Source organism: Nelusetta ayraudi, unplaced genomic scaffold (assembly GCF_046127955.1).
Source record: "Nelusetta ayraudi isolate G7.1 ecotype Tasmania unplaced genomic scaffold, CSIRO-AGI_Nayr_v1 ptg000130l, whole genome shotgun sequence".
Taxonomy (NCBI): Eukaryota; Metazoa; Chordata; class Actinopteri; order Tetraodontiformes; family Monacanthidae; genus Nelusetta; species Nelusetta ayraudi.
This window is the reverse complement of record NW_027466180.1, coordinates 1717131-1730000: the sequence shown is the minus strand read 5'-3', so window position 1 is coordinate 1730000 and position 12870 is coordinate 1717131. Positions and strand designations below refer to the sequence as shown.

The window sequence follows — 12870 nt, the reverse complement described above, 5'->3', positions numbered from 1 at the left end:
GCACACACACACACACACACACACACACACACACACACACACACACACACACACTCTGTCATGGGAGGGCATGGGAGGAGTGAAGGGGGCAGAGTGGGCGGAGCCACGGCTGAAAGCTGAGGGAGGTGGAGAGGGTGTTTGACGTCTGAGTTCAGGAGTCACGTCAGTGAAGAGGCTGGATGAGTGCGGCGGCCCTGCAGACTCACGCACTCCACTGACAACCAGCCTCCATCCAGCCTCCATCCAGCCTCCTTCCAGCCTCCATACAGCCTCCATCCATCCTCTACTGCAGACATCAAATATATGAGCAAGATATTTGGAATTATGCAGCAAAGAAAAACACGCTAAATAACTCTAAATCTGCTTTTTATGAAAGGCGGCTATTTTGAAGAATTTAAATATGAAATGTGTTTGAGTTATTTTACACTTTTATTGTCTCCTACATAATTCCATGTGTGTTCATACATAGTTTTGATGCCTTCAGTGAGAAACTGCAATGTCAATAGTCATGAGAATGAAAGAAAAGACATTAATTTCATAGGGTAGATATATATATATATATGTAGTGGCAGAACAATATGGTGCTTAGAAGTGACTACATAGCAAAGACATTCTAGTTTGGACCTCTAATCATCGCAGCAGTAAAGAAAGTAATCCCGCCTTAAATTATAAAATAAAAGAAAGCAAAAAGACAAATTCATCTGATCTCATCGCTCACTACTGTGGCCAAACTGAAAACCCACCACAGACTGTCACTTTTTTCCCCTCCTCTCCTAATTGAAAACACACAGTTTGGCCCTTCACTTCTCTCCTCCTTTCAAAGCAGAAAAAAAAAAAAAAAAAAAAAAAAAAAAGTCCTCCCCCAGAAAACTTCCATCTTCCATCTTACCTGCCAGCGTGTTTCTCCGTTTCCCAGCCGGGCCCCCGGGAGGCTCGGCAGGGTTTTTCTAACCGCCGAGGGGTTGACAGTGGCCTTGGACTGCGGGGCTGGACGGGACGTCCCGGGCTGGCAGCCCGAGGCCTCGGCTCACTGGGAAGGAATGTGTGAGAGAGAGACAGTGTAAATAAACAGTGAGGAGGTAGTGACAACACAGCCAGCGGCAGCAGACCTCAGTCCTGGGGAAGGAATCAAAAAAATAAAAATGTATACATGCATGTATGGGAAATCTTTCAGGTGGAGAATAAGCTGGAAAAATAATAATAATGATTTAAAATAAAAAAGATTTAGTCACCTGCGTGACCATTAAAACCAGCGTCACAAATCATTTAAAGCTTCTATAAATATTGTCAGCAAATTTCTTGACTGTGACACACACACACACACACACACACACACACACACACACACACACACACAGGGCGGTTCAGCAGAGCCAGGAGCCTAATGTAAGGCTAAATGTTAAACATACACCTGCACATGTGTGAGTGGCGTTCATGGACAGTAATATCAAACAAGTGCTGGTGGTCAAAATCCATTTCAACTTTGTTTAAAAGCAGAAATCAGAAGCAATTATAGCAGTGACAGAAGGATATTCACCCTTTTCTGACTTCAGTTGGACGTCAGACGGACCCGTAAGTGAAAACAGGAAGTTCAACTATGATGGCCTTTTAGATTTAAAAAAAAAATTAAAAATAACAATAATAAAAAATACAAAATCCTTTCCTGCAGGTGCTGTTTGAACACCTGCAGGAAAAGACGTTTTATTTATTTATCAAGTTTTACTCTCACAGTTTATTCATCGTTCAAGTTTATTTATTTTATTCCTTACATGTAAGAAAATAGTTGGAACCTGACCTGCGTGTCAAGTGGCACTGAATTGGACTTGACTCACTGAAAGCAGCGACTTTGAGACGCTGATTTGAATCATATTTACATTTTTCGCCGTCCAGTCGATTAGAACCAACAGTTCAATGTGTGTGTCACACCGGCAGGGCGTCAGCAGCGTGTATGTTGGAGCACAACTGACTTCAATCAGCATTTTGAAGCGCGACCCTCGAGATTGAGGTCCCGCCCCCTGCGCCCATATTAGGTCAAAAATGATCAAATCAACCCCTGCAATAGTTTATAACCCACATGACTAGTAGTTGAGCCGAGAAGCTGAGAATCACTGTGTCCGCTGTTCTCGTCAGCCTCTTAAGTACATATATACACACATATACGTGTGTCTTCAGCGGTCTAAATGAAGAAATGGGAGAAGGTGCCATGACGTGAGAGAACACGGTGGTGAGACTAAATCACCTTTTTGGGACGACGGTGAAGACAGAAGCAGATGTGGAGATGTTGAGGTTGAGAACACGGTCGCAGCAGAGTGTGTGGAGCTGCAGCCGGACGGTGGCTGAGGAGGACCAGAAGAGTCGCTGCACTTCTGATGAACTCTGCTCGGCTTCACTTTTACGGCTTTATTTGGAAATAGGTATTACACATTTTGACACGGGAGTTGTTTATGAACTTTTGCTGATTGAATTCTAGCCTTTATGGCCCACACCCCTGAGTTTGTCATTTCTTCACTGGGCTGCAGCTGCAGTCGTTGCAGGTGATTTATTTCATTTCAGACTTTCAGCCACTTCCTGTTTGAGGCTGCTTCTCTTTTTCGGGCAAGATGAAGGTCTGGTGGACGTCCAGCGCTGAAATGTGCTGACATCCACGGAAGGAAAGAAAAAAAAAAGTAAGTCCAATTTCTATGGCTTTCGCTCTGCCGGAAGTGTTCCTCAAAAAAAGTGCCAGTCAGGATCCAACTTTTCCACAGACTGGCTCAGAACCCAGGAGGTGTGATCGTGGAACTTCACGTTGTTGATTGATTAAAACAAACTGGCGACACGTCGAGCTGAGAGCAGCTGATACTCACCGAGCAGTGGCAGGGGTGCAGCCGGTGGAAGTCGCCTCCTCCTGACACTTACGCAGCAGCGGCAGCGAGATGCGCAACGCTAATGTTAGCGCTGCGTCGCTAAGTAAAAAAAAAAAAAAAAAAAATGGAGAAATTAATCAGGAAATAACTTATGAGCTCTCAGAGCATCTCGAGACCCTGCTGTTAGCGTGAGCGCTAATGAAGAGGGGAGGTGGGGTGGGTGGGTGGGTGTGAGCACTCCTGATGATGCAAGTGTGTGTATGGTGTGCGTGCGTGTGTGTGTGTGTGTGTGTGTGTGTGTGTGTGTGTGTGTGTGTGTGTGTGAAGGGTAAAAAGGTTTTCACCCCATCAGTTGACGCAAACCTCCGCAGACACCTCGGGCTGCGGCGGCAGGGGGGAGCGGTGAGGAGGTGGCGAGGGTGGGGGGGTGAGGAGGTGCCACCTCAGCCCTGACACAGGAGTCAGCACCTGTCACCCACATCAACACTGTTGCCGCTGCAAAACACGAAAGCAGCCAACCTCCGCAAATAAAAGGCAGACAAAGGCCGTCTGCCACCCCGGAGCCCCGGAGGCTCGGAGCCTCGGAGCCTCGGAAGGCCCTGCTGGCAGCTAAGAGGAACTAACCCGAACCATGCTGGCAGCCAAGAGGAAGACGTGTAACAGTATCTGATTAAAGTCCCGTCGGATAAATAAAACATTTGCGACAAGCGATGTTGTTATTGGAGAGGAGGGTCATCAGTCTGGTCCTGGTGGACAGTAGCAGCAGCTCCTCCGGCGCACAGCACGGGACGCAGCAGGGGGTGGCGGAGCTGCACAACGGGGAAAATGAAAGACCGGTCGCCTGAATCTCTGGCCAAGGAAAGAAAAAAGAAAAGAAAGAGCCGCTCGGCCAATGAAAACACGGCTGCGTGGATGGGGACTTCCTCGCACGGTGACATAACAGCGTTTGGTTACGGAGGGGAAGCCTTTACAATAATCTGTCTCACATAAGCGCCGCGCTCGCTGCCAGTAAAAAGAGACTGTTGGAGCGGCGACGGACTCCGAGGTGAAAGAGCGAAGAAGACGGATGAGCCAAAACCAGTTGAGCCTGCCAAGCAGCAGCGGATGATCCAAAATAAGCACTTGACCAAAGCTAACATCAGGGCCCGGACTGTATTTATGGTGCAGATAAAATATTTTTACAGTGACTCATAAAGTCTGGATGGTTCTGGAAAACAGCTGCAGGGGGAATTAAGACGCTGCGAGATTTTTTTTTTGATTTGATTTGATTTTTTTTTTTGGTGAACAAAGCATTTTGTGTGTATGTTTCTCTGCGGCACATGGTTTACTAGCTCAGGTTACAGGCCGAGCAAGAACCCAAGCACCGTGTCATCGCTTTTGGATTAATGGCAAAAAAGAAAAAAAAAAGAACACACGTAAACGATACGATGATGGTCAGTATTATTTGTGTGTGTGTGTGTGGAAGTGGAAGGAAAGTTCTACGGTGAAAAGTCCCAACAGTTTCCATCTGTTTCACGGAAAAACAAGACAATTCCACGGTGAAACATTGGGATAAAAAAAAAAAGCCAAAATTAGAAATGCAGCTCTGCCTCCTCGTCCAAGTCTCGAGCAGAATTTTGTTCTCGCGGGCGCATCAGTTCACTGCGCACATCGAGACGTTCCAGATGGAGTTGGAACAGACGAGGGAGAGGGAGAGCGAAACATCGCTGCTGGATATTAATACCAACTAAACAAAACATTTTAAATTTTATAGCTTTTACCCAACGGCAATGAAAGAGGGAAAACTCACAGTGACGGTAAAAATCACCGTTGGAGCAGTTTGTCAAACCTCCCAAGCTGAAATTCCAGCTTCTGAAGCAAAACACTGAGTCTCGTCACAACATTGTGCTCCAATTCTATATGCAACACACACTCACACACACACACACACACACACAAAAGAAATGAGACAAAACGCAGTGATGATCCACTGGGGGCCTTACAGCAACACATGCAGAGGAAAGAAAAAAAAAATCTAAAATCAGGTCATGTTTGATATTATGCAGAAAATGCGCAGTGGGACGGCGAACAAAACAGAGCATTAGTGCAAACCTCCCCGTCTTGTTCATTAAATACATAAAGTTAACACTGACGGTGAATTCTCCTCCCGTGAGATGAATCTCTAATGTGATATTAAGATAAACTGGGACGGCGGCGCCTGCTTGCTGCAGACGATTGGAGCCTCCAGAGTCTCCACTTCGTGGGAATGTTTCTGAAGGAAGGAAGGAAGGAAGCAAGGAAGGACGCAACGGAAGGTGGCCGTGAACTCGTCCAACGTCTCTTGAAACGCTTCATACTCGTCCCTGCTGCCTGGGAGGAATCTCGAAGATCGAGATATTAAGGTTCAGCAAATGTGTGACAACTTTGACCTCCTGATCGTCGGGATGATGCTGTTGAGGCTCCGGTGGAATCGACTCTCCTGGAGGAAGATCAACACTCGGCTCCTCTGTTGACACTTTACACCCCGTCCCTCACGTGTTTACATCTGTTTTCCACCTCCGGTTCCATCAAGGAGTCTAACAAGGTGCTTCCACAGCTTCTCTGCAGCAGCAGCAGCACCTGCAGCACCTGCAGCAGCAGCAGCACCTGCAGCGGCAGCAACAACGTGTGTCTTGGCCCATTAATTAGACATCAAGTCACGCACCAGTTGTTGTGTTGCTCCACCTCAGACCTGCCGAGGAAACACAACCTCAGAAGACACCAGGATCTCCTGTCAGGCTCCATCTCCATCTCTCTCTCTCTCGCCCTCAAAAACGTCTCTGAGTGGAACGTCGGTGGTGAAACTTCACCCCCCCCCCCAACCCACACACACACACCCTGTCACCCCCGCTGCCTTATTTATGACGCTCAGATTAAATCGGGTGGAATTCAATATTTTAATTGAATGTTTGGAGCCTGGTGAGTTTCCAGCGGCGCCCTGCGCTCGCCGATCGTGTTCCCGTCGGCCCCTAATTACATTTGCATAAATAATGTTGGTCATTATTATCAGCAGCAGTTCAGCGGGCGGCCGGAGGGATCCGGGCCGGATCGCTTCAAGGGCGTTTTCATTCTTCCGTGGGCGACGGCCGTGAAGTGGCGAGGACTCGAGTCTGTGAAGACTGGCTGGGTTTGTGAGAGACGAGCAGCCAATCATCTGTCTGCTGGGCCGCTGGCACCGATCAATGAGAAGCACATTCATCTCCTCGGGGATAATGTCAGCCCGGTCTAATGTAAAGACAGCACAGTTTATTAGCAGTCGACCTTTAGCTGCTGTTCATTTGTCTTTCTTTCTTTGCAGACGGAGGACGATACATAATCACTTAAAGGGTAACGGACAAACTTTCAGAAACAAATTGTGTCATTATGTGCCCATCTCTTCTGTGGCTTCTCTTTTTTTCTTTCCTGGAAGCATCGTTCAGCTGATCGCTCAGCAGCCTGAGGGTAAACCGAGTGGCTGCCGCATCCCGTCCAGGAGAAGAGAAGGTAGAAAAAAAACCTGATGCAAAACACGTGTGCAGCAACAGCGACAGCCGAGCGAGTCGACATTGTCTGGACTAGAATTCCACGACACTTTTGAGTAGTTCGAGGGATCAAGTCAGAAAACAGAAAGAGGCGGTTTACTGATTGGGTGGTTAGAAACACAACTCTTCCTTGTACATGTCTATAGTGACAATAAAGGCATTCTATTCTAGTTTATTCTATTGGAAAAACAGGGGAGTTGTTGCTTCTTGCCTCCTTCAGAAATGCGCTACTTGGTTCAACTGTGAAGGCGTCTGCAGCCCTTCACACCCTTCTAGGAACACCACCGCCAACCACCGCGAACAAGTCCAAAGGATTGTACGATGAAAGCGTACGACAGTAAAAGAGTTTGTTTTTTTTCCCCCCAACAGGCAGCCACAATCGGATCCTTACGCTGGTCTGGAGACCAATTTGTAAAGGGAATCAGACCATCTGCAACCAGGCAGCCGTATCTGGTAACAGCGGGAAACCTCACCAGTCTGGCTTTTTACACACACACACACACAGAAAATCAGCGGCAGACAAATTGTGAGGTTGATATATTTACCCCGTGTGAACTCCGGCTGACTGTCAGACCTGGAAGTGATGGCGGTGGGGAAGGTGATCCCCAGCTAAAGTGGGTGTGAAGTGTGGATGCCAGCAGGGTGCAGGAAGGACTCGCTCCCAAGAAGGATGGTCGGACGGATGGATGGATGGAGACAAATGAGCAGAGGGACGAAGTGATTCCAGACAGCCGCCCCCCCGACAGTCAAGACTGGTTTGTGGTGGGTCGTCCACGCCGGCTCTGTAGGAGGTTTTCCAACTCCGGGCCGTTTAATGTTCAGCGGATTGACGTGATGCACTTTGCCCAGTTTGATTCCATCACGCTGCTGCAGAAAGAAAGAAAAACTAAGAAGCAAAGCCAACCATAGAGTCCTTTTCCCATCCACACAACTGGCTCGGTCTGATATTTTCCTGCACACTGTGAACCAGTGCAAAGGAATATTATGCCTGATCTGTGAGGAAACCCAACACAACTATTCATTTCATCTGCCATCAGGCTCTTTTGTCAAACTTGCCCCACATGTGTTGGCGCAATTCATATAAAAATGCATCTTGATCGCTTCACCCATGGTATTTCCAAAATGGAACTGGAAGATGGAAAGGAGAAGTCCAACTCTAGTTCTAAGACACTGAGTCAATGTCAGAAAACCTATAGGATACGTTGACACTTGCATGCTATTTTTTAGGTGATGTACACCAGGTAATGTACAGGTAATGTACACCAGAGGGGAATTTAGAAACACCATATAAGAGTTGGAGTGAATCTCCAGGGGGTCAGAATTTTGTTGATGACATCATCAGGGGCTCTTGTTTACACGTCTACGGACTGAAACTTTCCTGGGCTGATGGGAAGAACTCGGTCTGCGGCTGAAGGCCTCCTGGTCCCTCAGTAATCTCTCGCCTGCTTCACCACTGTGGAATGTCCCTGGCTCCGCCCCATCCAAACCTGGCCCCACCCCCTCACAGTCTGGCCCCGCCCCCTCACCGCCTCTCTCCACCCTCGGCGAGGACCGAGTGAGGAGGAGAAGGATGAAATCATATTTTCATAGGGCTGAGCTGGCAGCTCCTGAAACAACAGCAGCTATGTCAATGTCAAAAAAAACATTTGGGCTCTTTAGGTTACAGCCACTGACGTGTTGCTGGGTGGCGCCACCTGTGGCCTAGAAGAACAGTGCTCCACGTATGGGCCAGACTGAGGAGGACCTGCTCATAGTGACTGAAGACGATTCCGCACTGTTCTCACCAAGCTGCCGGAATTATTTAGCACACACTGGATCAAATCCTCCTCCTCCTCCTCCTCCTCCCCCTCCTCCTCCACCTCCTCCTCCCACTCTAGAACAACGCCAGCATGCCTGCACTATTTTCCATTAAACACAATGGATGGGAGTTAATTTAAATACTCACCAGAGAACAAATGTGCTAGCAAATTTGGGTCAACTTTGATTTGATTGACTCCAGACACATTTCCAGATGGAGGAGCTCCATCCTCTCTGGGAGCCAAACGCTCTCACTCACTCACTCACTCACTAGAAACCCACAGCATCGTGCGCTGACTTCGGGAGGCTCCCGTCGCTCGGTCGCTCCTCCGTCGGGATTAAAGGACCTGTTGGGGGCGAGACAGTGAGGAGTTGAAGGGTTGAGTTACCAGGAGGATCCCGTCTCCGGAGGATGAACTCAACTGCGACCCCTCCTGTACCCACCCAGAGGAGCCGTCCCAGCCAGGGCCCGCTCAGGTGGGGAATAAAGACCGGGTGTAAAAGGGGGCGTGGCCACAGAGATCACACGACAGGTCAGTCAGCAGGTTAAGTGTAATCTCAGCAATCTTCTTCTGGCCACAATCCAAACAACTCGCAGCCTTTTGCAGAAGCTCAGAGCAGCTTTTAGAAACGACGGGGTCGAGTTTCTCTTTTTCCTTCTTCATCATCAGCGACTTCAAAGGGAAGACGGGCGCTGACACCCCACTTCAAACGCCGCCGCACATAATACAGGAGGAGACGATCCAGCCTCAGTGACAAGAGTTCAGTTTCCTCCTCTCAGCCCTGTCAGGGAACCACTCAGCACCTGCTGGAGGAGGTCCAGACCAGTTCACTGCTGTGATGCTGCCAACCGGTGGTTCTGAGGCGTGAAAGCAGTGATACATGATTTGCAGTGCAGACAAGACAAAGAGAGTGTATCTCATGACTGCACAGTCACCTGGTTGGCCACGCAACTAGTGGTGCATTGGCACTTTGGAGATGGAAGCCAGTTAGAAACAATAACATGCAGAAGAAGAAGAGCCAGTGGTGGTAGATGGAACTGCATTCAAAACGAGAGAGACTTCAATAAAGTATCTATCTATCTATCTATCTATCTATCTATAGTATCTTTAATTGATGGGACCTCTCAGTGCAGGTGAGAGGAGTTTCTCACACATCATCTCAAATAATGTTTCCTGTCCAGGAGTTAATGTGTCCAATCACACTGTCGATACTGAAGTATTAGTTTAATCTCTCTGTTACAAACATGTAAAAATGAAGACCAAGACTCGCATGTAACTGCATGAGGTCCATCTATCCACCGTGTAAAGATGAGCAAAGACTACAATAAACATAGCCATGAATGTATGCATGTGCATGAGCATCACACTCAGTTTGTCATGATAAGGGTGTCTAAAGTGCTAAAAACTGAAGCAAAACTCAATATTAAAAAAAAAAATGACAGCTATGGCTTTGAACTCATCAATCTAAATACAAATATTTTCCATCTTTTTTGTAAAGTAAGAACACGATTCCTCCCCCTCCCCACAGCTGATTCCCCACCTGCCATGATGGAGCTACTTTGATTTTTCTTGTCTCATTGGAGTCGCTGCTGTGAGCTGTTGTGCTGTGACAAACCTGGACGCTGGACGACCTCCAGTCCAGTCAATGAGGCAGCTCTCCCTCGGCGCCAGCAGCCAATCCTGGCTGGCCGGGGCTGAAGATGCTCGCGGTGGCGGAAGGAGACGCACACATGTGACATTTCTCACTGCGTCCACGCCGCTCGCCGCCTCCCTCCCCCCACTCCGGCCGACCCTTGACCTCCTTCCGCCTCAACTAAAAAACTTTGCCCTGTCGCCACATATTAAAAGTGCTTAACATGTGCATGTCCAATGCCATGAATATGGATGTGACCTCTTTCTTTGGCGCCTGGCCCTCACGCCGCCTCCCCCCCCCCCAGCGCTTGAGACAGCAGCACCCTTCAATGAGCACGTCTGAAGACACAGACGCACATCAAAGAAATGACGTGCGCACGCACACACGTGCACGAGAGGCCGGGACCACCGACTCTGGGACACTCCTGCTTCTTCTCCTCGCTGACCTTTCACTATGTGTTTTACATAAAAAATAAAAGGAGGGAGCGATAAAAGGCCAGAGACGGAGGTGAAGGATGAGTCTGATTCATAATTCATATTCTGTGACGCCTCGAATGAAAGAGAGCCCCCGGTACAAAAAAAAACACACACACAGAGGTTTTTGTTTTGGTCAGTGAGTGATTGAATTTAACGAACAGATCTGAGCTGACATGGCTTGGTAAAAGAAAAAAGTATTTTAAAATCCCTCACTTTGGCAAACCCACTGGCAAAAGTCGCCTCTTTGCTATTTCAACCTCACGGGCTGTGAATGCAAGCACTTTGATTGGTGTTTGGTTCTCCTGTTAAAATGAATCAGTGGATGTCCGGACGACTGAATGGAAGCCAAACACTGACACTGACACTGACACTGACACTGACCCCGAGGTGACAGCGACTGGCAGTCAGCAGGCTGGAGACCAGCTCAGAGTCAAAGCCGCACCTTAACACTGTGGCAAAGGGCCGCGTGGTAGAAAAAAACAATAACCCACTGCTGATGATATTATATCAGGCAACCACGTCCAAAGTGAGAAAACCCATAAATTTAATTGTCCAAACAGCCTGTCAGTCTGCAGCTTCATTTTCCAGCTGCTGTTCCCGACCAGCGATGCCAGAGATGCGTTCACCGACCTGAGTCCAAACTGACTTTCCTTCAGCATCGATGAGGAAAAGCAGACAGACTGGATTTCTCTTATCTCTGGTACTTTCCCAGATGAAACCACCCCCCCCCCCCCCCCCCGAAATTGGAAAAAAAGAAAAAAACCAAACTCCCTAAAATGTGAAGGACTGCGGCCGCTGCCGGGGGGTTGAAATTACACATCAGGACTATTGATGCTGTGAGTCCGGCCTTTCCCAAGTCACTGGAACAATATGGCCTTTATGTTGCTTCTGCGACCCTGCAGGGAGACAGTGAGACCCGAACGGGCTGCCGCCACCGCCGCCGCTACCGCAGCGACGGCGGGCGCCTGGTTCCTGAGTCACGAGTCCAGCACATCAATCCATGGATGTGTGTGTATACAATGATGGGGGGGGAGAAGGAGGGGGAGTTCAGGGACGAAGGGATGGCGGGGCCGGGGGGGGGGTTTGCCGCCGTCTGATTACTCATGTGAGGATGTGCGATGGTGATGGCGGTGGCGGTCACAGCAGAGACAGGAAGTGGGTGCACATGTTCCAGGGGGAACAAGGCTCCTCCTGACGTCCCTCACGTGCTACAATGCGCTACATGCCTGCAGGACACGCAGATGCTGGCTGGGGCCCAAATCTCCCACCGGCTCCCTCTACAGGCACTTCTATGTAGCTGACTACTGTATGTAGCTGACTCATTAGCCAAGTAAAAAAAAAAAACATTCCGACACTCCTGGCACCGTTTTATGACATCAACGCGGTCACGTTACTAAGGTGTCCCGTCAGCAGGTGGTCATAAATATATTAAGAATGAAATATATGATATATCATTAATTATACATTCATTTACATATATATGTATATATATATATATATATATATATATATATATATATATATATGTATGTATTTTGACAAGTACATATTATCCTAAGCCTCCTTTTCTACCTATGGGTCAGAGTGAGCGCAATGCATGATGGGATATATCGCCGGTCCAGTGACCACAGGTACATGACTTGCAGCAATGCATTGTGGGATACATCGAGTGACCAGATACTGAATACTGATATTCACTCAGGACTTGGACGCCACTACAACATGGCGTAGCCCCTATTATGTCAGTCAGTAGGGGGCGATGTAGAACACAGCCACAATCTCATAGTCAGAATGGTACGGGGTGCGCGTACGAGCGTGCACGTGACCGTCCACTGGGCAGATTGCTGGTTTCCCTCCCTGGCACGGTTCCTCAGAGTCGGGGAACGTTAAAAAAAAACACCCAGAATTCCTTTGGCTCTGGGATTTGTTTGTCTTTAGCAGCTGTTGACTGATTCAAAGCACGGCGGCCGCCGGCGCAGTCACAGTGTTTTGCCAGCGTCTCGGGGCCGACGGGTGAGAAGAGAAGGAAAAAGGGCCCAAAGTGAAGAGGAAATCCTTCAGAAACAGCTTCTACCTACACAAGTTAAGGAATTACTTCTTATTACGCTGGTCTGAAACCAGAGTACCGTTAGCCGGCGTGGCTAACCAACGGCCAACGCTAGGTTATTTTTGGCAGAATAGTCCACAGAGATTGGACAGAGGCTTTCTGTCGGGGGGGCTCACAGTCTGTGGATGGAACCAGTGGGTCTTCCTGCCAAGACCCACTGGTTCCAGTTCAGCACCGGGCCAACTGGAGACGGGATGAAAAAGGATTTTCTCCAACGATTCTGGATCCAAATATCATCAAACCCAATTCCGTTTCAGACGCTCAGGAACATTTACTCATTCATTAAATGATGTTAGGGTTTGGTATGTTTTAGGGGGAGGGGTGGAGGATGGAGGATCAGGGGCGCGTGGGGGAGGGGGGGCTTCATTTCACATGTTGTCATAATTACACGGCTTAGCCACTGCTGGCGTTTGGACGCTGTGACGACTCATCAGATCCGACTTCACCTCACATGCATGTTTTTGGACAGT

The 12870-nt window shown here is 48.5% G+C and overlaps 1 long non-coding RNA gene across 1 annotated transcript in view; it reads right to left on the bottom strand.

Annotated features, from left to right (window-relative positions):
• LOC142904637 (uncharacterized) overlaps window positions 1–2990 on the bottom strand; it is a 13466-nt gene extending 10476 nt beyond the window's left edge. The window contains exons 1-3 of the long non-coding RNA XR_012929435.1: window positions 2847–2990; window positions 2240–2635; window positions 890–1030 (exon numbers count right to left, since the gene is read on the bottom strand). This is a non-coding gene — a long non-coding RNA (uncharacterized LOC142904637). The remainder of the gene's footprint in view (window positions 1–889; window positions 1031–2239; window positions 2636–2846) is intronic.
• Between the last annotated feature and the right edge of the window lie 9880 nt (window positions 2991–12870).